Here is an 8,407-nt window from a genome sequence, read left to right on the forward strand (position 1 = left end):
GCACATTTTTGTGTGTTTATTTGCTTTTAGTAGACCTTCTTTGGTGAAGAATGTGTTTAAATTTTTAAAATACATTTTTATTGATTAAATGAATTGTTATTGTTGAGTTGTAAGAGTTTCTAATTTTTATTTGTTTTTTATTTTACAATTACAGCAGATATTCAGTTATTTTATATCAGTTTCAGGTATACCATATAGTGGCCAGACATTTAGATAATGTTAAACATGATGCCCCTGATAATTCTAGTATCTACCTGGCACCATACATAATTATTACAGTTTTATTGATTGTATTCCCTATGATTTACTTTATATCCCCATGACTATTTTGTAACTAACAATTTGTCCTTCTTAATCTCTTCATCTTTTTTACCAGCTCCCAAATCCCCTCTCCATCTGGCAACCATCAGTTTGTTCTCTGGGTCTCTGAGCCTGTTTCTATTTTGTTTGTTTGTTTTGTACTTTAGGGTCCATGTATAAGGGAAATCATATGGTATTTGTCTTTCTCTGCCTGACATTTCGGTTAGCAACACTTAGTCCATAGTTTTGTCACAAATGGTAAGATTTCATTATTTTTATGGCTGAGTAATATTCCATTATATATATGTACCATACCTTCCTTATCTATGTGTCTATTGATGGCATTTGAGTTGCTTCCATATCTTGGTTATTAAAAATAATGTTGCAGTGAACATAGGGGTGCATATATATTTTGAATTAGTGTTTTGGATTTCTTAGAATGGCTGGGTCACAATGTAGTTCTATTTTTAGTTTTTTGAGAAACCTCCATATTGTTTTCCACAGGTGGCTGCATTGATTTGCAGTCCCACCAACATTGCAAGAGTGTTCCATTTTCTCCACATTGATGTACTGATGATAGCCATTCTGACAGGTGTGTTAGATAATCATTATAGTTTTCATTTGCATTTCTCTGATGATTAGTGATATTGAGCATCTTCTACATCTGTTGGCCATCTATATGTCCTTTTTGGTTCTCCAAAATGTCTATTTAGGTTCTCTGCCCATTTTTAAATTGGACTCTTTGGTTTTTTTGTTTGTTTGTTTTAGTGTTAAGTTGTATAAGTTCTTTATAAATTTTGGATATTAACCTTTTATCAGATGTATCACTGGCAAATACCTTCTCTTCATATGTTTTCTTTGCCTATGTTTTCTTTTAGGAGTTTTTATGGTTTCAGGTCTTACATTTAAGTTTTTACAATAAATGCCTGCGTTACAAACATCTGACTTAAGTACAACTGGTACTTATGGTCAAGAAACCCTCCCATATCCACATGTCATGAAGATATTTACCCACTCATATTATTTTTTTACATCTAGGTCTTTAATCCATCTGGAATTTGTTTTTATATATAGAGTAAGTAGGGAACTAATTTTATCTTTTGCCATATGGAAAGGCATTTATCCCAACATCATTTATCACATAGTCCATTTCCCCCTCACTTTTTATAGGGTTACCTCTTTCATATACGAAATATGACATACTAGAAAGCCTGGCGGTCATACGAAATGACCGCTGTTCTAGATATTATAAATTGTAATTAAAATGATTTGTGCAAAGGTGTCTGCTAATTCAAACTGAATTACCCAGGGCAGGCGGCGAGGACGCCCCTTTGCTTACTGCCCCACGGGGTTTCCCCCTTCTACTTGCTTAATTGCTTAAAGTAGAGTGCAATGAAGGAAACCACTGGCGGTACATTTCTTAAGAGCCACCACTAGCTCAATAAATAAAGGTGATTTAAATAATAAAATGTTAATTCACATGTCAAAGATTTCTTTGTACACAACATTTCTTGTGTAGATCTTTCCATCATTTTTAAGCTCGCCTTGCAGAGGACCATCAATTATTTTTAATTTTACGTTTGTTCTTTCACGAACTCTTGAACAGGCAACATAAAGTTGACCATGTCCAAATGCAGGCTCAGGTAAAAAAATGCCAACACGCTTAAGCGTTTGGTCCTGAGACTTATTGATGGTCATAGCAAAGCAAGTTTTACAGGAAATTGTCTACATCTCAATTGAAACGGCAACCCTGTTTGAGATGGAGCCAAATCAATTCTTGGAATGACATATATTTCACCTTTAGAGGAGCCAGTCAAAGACTTAGCTATTATGACATTATTTTTCAATAGGAGAACCTCTAGTCTTGTACCATTGCAAAGACCCCTTCTGGTGTTAAGATTTCTTAACAGCATAATAATTGCTCCAATCTTTAACCTCAGTTTGTGAGGTGGCATGCCAGAAGGCAGGACTATTTGAATGCCGTGGCTAGTACAGTTACGCAAGCAACCAATAAGCTATCGGCGACAAACAGACACTTAAGCCGCATATAATAAAGATATGTAGTGTACCTTTTCACACTGCCCCTGACAACATCCAGTCACCATGACTTGATCTCTGTGCCTTAGGACTTTCTCAGAACCACTGAAGCTGACAAGTGCTGGGGAACTGACATGTCATAGGAGCAGTTCCCAACAGAAATCTGAAAGGACTTGGCTTAGAAATATACCAGTTCCCTCCCTCCCTCCTCAGTTGGGCTCATTCTGAGGCATGTTTTAGACTTTCTCACAGCATTTTCCCATGAAAAATTTTTCTATAGCCCACTGTTGTAGCTGGCCTATCTCAATCAACTCCTCAGAAGTCTGTGAGAGTTTCCTCCTGTCTTTGAAGACTACTAACTAGCTATAAGGTAGTTACTTTCTCTTTTCATGCAGATGGTGAGGAATAACCTTATTCAGAATCACTATGACACCTTATGGGCATGGCTAGGGATTGCAACTCCAGTTGTTCTAATTAGCCCCAACCAGTGGAGCAGACCATTGCTCCCTCTTCTCCACCAAAAAGCCTCACTGTCTCCTTCCACTGCCTCTGGAATTACTCCCTAAAGTGAATTCTCTGGGCTAGGGGTATGAGAAATTGGTATGTTTGAATCAACGTGACAAGGCAATCCTATTAATCTGCTTCTGTTTTATGAAATTGCTGCCCTGTAGAACATGAATGGATCAGCATAAAATGCATTTGCTTTCCACTGGAGTTGGTGCAACTTCCAACTCTCTCCACTTCCCTTGGTGACTTCTTTACATCAGGAGGCAAAAGGCCTTTACGGTTCTCCTTCAGCAAATACACTTCTCCCCACCCTCATAGATTTCCATGGAAACCAAACCAAGAGGGAACATTCTGGAAAGCCAGAGTTTGTCTAGCAGGGTGTGGCAAAAACCTCAAGAGAGGTGAGGGAGAAGCATTTGTCTCAGGATTATATCAGAAATATGAGCAGAAGCCTGGAAGAAATGGAGGAAGAACGTTATTGTGATCTGAGGATTTTGGTCCATTTCTGATACAGAATCATCAAGAAATCAAGCCTGTGATACTGGCTTGGTTCCCGTGAAGGTCTGGTCCAGGCTGTTCTCTACCTGGCCTCTCTTGTATCTGTGCTTTTACTTCCTGGGCTATATGTTGCAGAGCTGTACCATGAAGAAGCACAATGATGTTAACCTCAAATCCACTTTGAAGTTGGTGGTCTCCAGCATAGGACAGGTGAACAGCTGTAGGAAGATCATGTGTATGGGTAGTGAGATGTTCCAACAAACATCCTCATCAGCAATCTGAATATTCCGAATGTCTGTGGGGTTGCAGGCATATCCATTTACATACCCACAAGTCTCCATGCTGAATATTCCAATTCTCTCTGGCATTATGGGCATATCCATTTATACACCCACAGGTCTCCATGTGGACCAGCTACAACTCTATTCTTGGAGAGTGGCCTGAGCTCTCAACATCAGCTCTCTTAGTAGTGGCTGTGTGATAACACCGTTGAGTTGAGATGTCCCGATGAGAAATTTAGGAAGCAAGGCTCTCTCTTTGACATTCTGTAAGATTTCAGGTGTGACAGTAATGTGCATGGGACTTGACGTCAATTTCCCCTTCTAAAGAGCAGACTGAACGATGAATTCATAGATCTTTGTCAAGTCCTTAGTTAACAGACACTGCTTCATGTCACAGTGCAGAGTATACTGAGTGTTGACAAACAGCTGTGATAAGACTCGTGCAGAACTTGTTATCCTTCATGGGGCAAGGAAAATCTAAAAGACTTTCAGTTTTGCCACTGGGGAATTTTCCTGGTTTCCCTGTTTCAATGTTACTTTTGACAACCTAGATAAATTTAACCGAATTATAGAAAACTTCAAACATACTCTCACTGTTGGTGCTGAGCAGGAAGTTCACTGACCCTTCCACTGTCAAAGAGACTCCCTGCCCTAGTTCAGGACAGACTCCTTCCCAGATATGACCACCACACCGAAGAGCATTTCCCTGGCGTGATTCCCTTGTTCACTCAATATTCAGAGCCTCCTTCTGCTCACAATGTGAGCAGGAGATGGGTCCCCACTGGTGTCACATCATGGAACTCCCTGTGTAAGGCCATGTAACTACCCCCTCACAGTACCGAATAACAGCCAAACCATGTAGACCACTCCAGTCTGTTGTGCCTTATCTTAAGCACTTTTCCTAGTAAATTTGGATAGGTAAATTCTTAGGAAAAGGCAAATAAATTTATAACTATTCCTCCTAAGAATAGGCTTTTTTTTTCTTTTATTTATTTATTTATTTATTTATTTATTTATTTATTTTTTTTCATTTTTCTGAAGCTGGAAACAGGGAGAGACAGTCAGACAGACTCCCGCATGCGCCCGACCGGGATCCACCCGGCACGCTCACCAGGGGCGATGCTCTGCCCACCAGGGGGTGATGCTCTGCCCATCCTGGGCATCGCCATGTTGTGACCAGAGCCACTCTAGCGCCTGAGGCAGAGGCCACAGAGCCATCCCCAGCGCCCGGGCCATCTTTGCTCCAATGGAGCCTTGGCTGCGGGAGGGGAAGAGAGAGACAGAGAGGAAAGCACGGCGGAGGGGTGGAGAAGCAAATGGGCGCTTCTCCTGTGTGCCCTGGCCGGGAATCGAACCCGGGTCCTCCGCACGCTAGGCCGACGCTCTACCGCTGAGCCAACCGGCCAGGGCTTAGGCTTTTTTTTTCTTCTTAGAGTTGGCCTACCCTATTTTCCTAAAGATTTGTGTCTGTATTTTTTATTTATAGACATATTAGTTTTAAGTTCTTTAGTTCTCACTGACCAGTTTAGGATAAGGTCTCAATGTTCTGAACTTTATACTTCTTCTGGTAAGGCCTGTCCTCCCTAAAGACATCAGTGAAAACAAAGAAAGGAAGATCAGATATTTTCATAACGTGCTTCTTCTTAGAAGAGCAAGGCCATCTCAGAGTTTCTTTGCTTTTTGTGAAAATAAATAAGTAATTAAACACACACACCTATAAATACACAAATTCCAGAGAAACTTGTTTCTATTTATAGGTTGGAAAAGCTAAATTCTTATAGCCATGCATTTAAAGCTTATTTTATTCATGCTCACATGTATTCTGTTAAGAAAAAATACTCAAAACTTATATATAATGAGATGACTGTTTCCCTTTGTTGTCATCCTCAAGCATTGTCTAAGGAGATTGTACCTTTGTTTCATTTACTATTTATTATTGGTTAGGACACAGATTCTATTAAATTAGATGTTAACGTGTAGATTTATAAGGTAGAAATAACTTTTGTCCAGTGGAGATGCACATGAACGTGATTTTTCTCCTTTAGAAAAGACAGTAACAAAGGTTATGGTTTTACTGCCCTGGTAGATCAGTAACCAGTTGTACATCTAACTTAACAATTGTACTACAGCATTATTTCTTGCAGTGCCTAGTTATGTTCAATCTCTCCAATTCTCTTTGAACCAGCTTTAGAATTCTGTTAGTTCCCTTGTTAATGAGTAAAGCAAATTTTTGAAATGTTTATTCCATGTCCGTGAAAGTCATGTTTTTTTTTTTAATTTATTCATTTTAGATAGGAGAGAGAGTGAAAGAGAGAGAAGAGGGGGAAGAGCAGGAAGCATCAACTCTCATATGTGCCTTGACCAGACAAGTGCAGGGTCATGAACCAGCGACCTCAGCATTCCAGATTGATGCTTTATCCACTGCACCACCACAGGTCAGGCCTGAAAGTCATGTTTTTAACTTTTAAAATATTACACTTTGACAGTAGCCTTATCCACTAAAAGAATTTTAGGTAGCCCAAATCTCCTGTTCACATACAGAAGTTTTGGTTGCTGTGGACTGCATTAGGCAAAACTTTGGAAGTACTTTGTAATTACCAATAATGTTCAAGATGAACACTTTGTTGAGAAAGAGAGAACTTGTCAATCATCATGGTAATCACAGGCTCACATTTGCTGGGAGATGCAGGTACTTGCTGCATTTCTCTTCTGACATGTGAGTCTTTCTAAGGTTCCTTTCATCTATGCGTGCTATTCCATTTTCATGGATCATAGGATCTAGGGAGGAGAGGCTCAGAAGGCCAACTGGCTTTTCCCCTAGAGAGTATCAAGGATGCTTTCTAATAAAGATGTTCTTGAAAGGCATATATTTTATTGTGCATATATCCCACACCTTTATTGATTTATTTGTTGATGGACACTTAGTTTTATTCTAGCTTCTTGATTAGATACATGGGTTATTGATTTTCAATCTTTCTTCTTTTCTAGCATAGGCTGTGGCAGATGTAGGGATATGCCACTCAGATAAACTTGCAAGAAAGAACCTCCCCGGTTGGCAGCAAGCTGGCGATGGAGTAGGCAGATGTGCCAACTTCCACCTTCCAGAAACAAAGTGGATTACAACTTAATATTAAGAACCATCATCTGGAAAAACCAACTTTGGACTAAACTACGAGGTCTCTTCAACCAAGGAACACCAAAGAAGCCATGTTGAGACTGGTAGAAAAAGCAGAAACACGGAGAGGGCTGCCCAGATCCTGGGAGCAAATGGCAGCCTGGAGAGACTTGTGTGACAGGAAGTGAGTTTAGCGGAGAGGGAAGGGTCCTGGGCCCCAGGAACAAAGCCTCATCCTGCAGCCCCAGAGCCTAGAAGAGGCATAAGGATAATATTTAGCTGCAAAACAAGTCAGGGTACAGTTTGTGAGAAAGAGACAGATTTCTCAGACCCAGGATTCTTCTTAAAGGGACTGCACAGAAAACCTCTTTCACAACCACCCACCTGGGGATCTGGGGGATGGAGAGAGAGGAGAGGACTGGAGCAGCGGAAAGAGAGTGTAATCTAGGAGGCATAGGGAGAAACACTTTGAGGAACAGCCACCCTAACCCCTGGGCTGAGTCACTCCTCAAATCTGAAGCAAATATTTCCCCTGGAAACAGCAATACCAGCAAAGGGAAGCAGAACACCAGCTAAACAAGCTCTCCTATAGCACTCAGAGCAGAGTCGCTTAGAAGGAGGGAGCTTTTGGGACTACTGTATTGAGTGTTAGGATCTGAGCTGCAGCACCCCACCCACACTGCTGAGGGCTCAACTGAGGGTGGGCTGAGGCGGGACGCGGAAGTGCGGTTTCGTCGGCAAGGGTAGAAGCTGGTCAGCCATGACTGAGGCTTGAGTTGTGAGCTCAGTCATGCCCAGTGGGGGCAGAGGGGAAGCATGAAAGTGGTCAGGCCCAGCTGCAGGCCTGACTGCAACCCTGCCTGTGGGGGAAGGGGCAGAGACTCACCGCTGAGCAAGGGTGCTCACTCCTGACTGCAGAGCAGAGGCTTGCACCCCGGCTCAGTGCATAACACCGCCTGCGAGGGCGGGGCAAAGGCCAAGGCCACCGAGGCTTGTAGACCCAGGCACGTGATCACAGTTCCTCCCATGGAGGAGAGGCTGAATCTGCAGAGATAGCCTCAGCAATTGGCACTGGCAATGCTCATACCCGAACGCCCTAGGCAGCAATGGCAAGGGGGTGGTGGGCCTGCAGACAGACCACACCTAGTGATCACAGTGGCCGCACCCTTCTTATACACAGACAAAATGGAAAGGCAGAGAAATGCAACACAAATGAGTCAAAAGAAATCTCCAAAAAAGGACCTGAATGAGTGAGATATAACCAAATTACTGGATGCAGAGTTAAAAATAATGATTGTTAGGATGCTCAAAAATTTTAGAACAACAATAGATGGTTATTATGAACACCTAAATAACAACATAGCAAATAAAAAAAAAAGGACATTGAAATAATAAAAAGAATCAGTCAGAAATGACAAATACAATATTTGAAATGAAGACCACAATGGAAGAAATGAAAAGCAGGATGAATGAAGCTGAAGATCAAATCAGCGAGTTAGAGGACAAATAAATGAAGGCACAGAAGCAGAGCAGAAAAAAGAAAAGAGACTCAAAAAGTCTGAGGAACTCTGAGAGCTCTGTGACAACATGGAGAAAAATAACATCCGCATTATAGGGGTTCCTGAAGAAGAAGAGAAAGAACAAGGGATAGAGACTTTGTTCAACCATA

The 8,407-nt window shown here is 41.4% G+C and overlaps 1 pseudogene; it reads right to left on the minus strand.

The window, feature by feature from the left end:
- Nucleotides 1-3,363: 3,363 nt before the first annotated feature.
- LOC136398374 (vacuolar protein sorting-associated protein 26C pseudogene) lies at nucleotides 3,364-7,766 on the minus strand (annotated as a pseudogene).
- Between the last annotated feature and the right edge of the window lie 641 nt (nucleotides 7,767-8,407).

Source organism: Saccopteryx leptura, chromosome 3 (genome assembly GCF_036850995.1).
Source record: "Saccopteryx leptura isolate mSacLep1 chromosome 3, mSacLep1_pri_phased_curated, whole genome shotgun sequence".
NCBI lineage: Eukaryota > Metazoa > Chordata > Mammalia > Chiroptera > Emballonuridae > Saccopteryx > Saccopteryx leptura.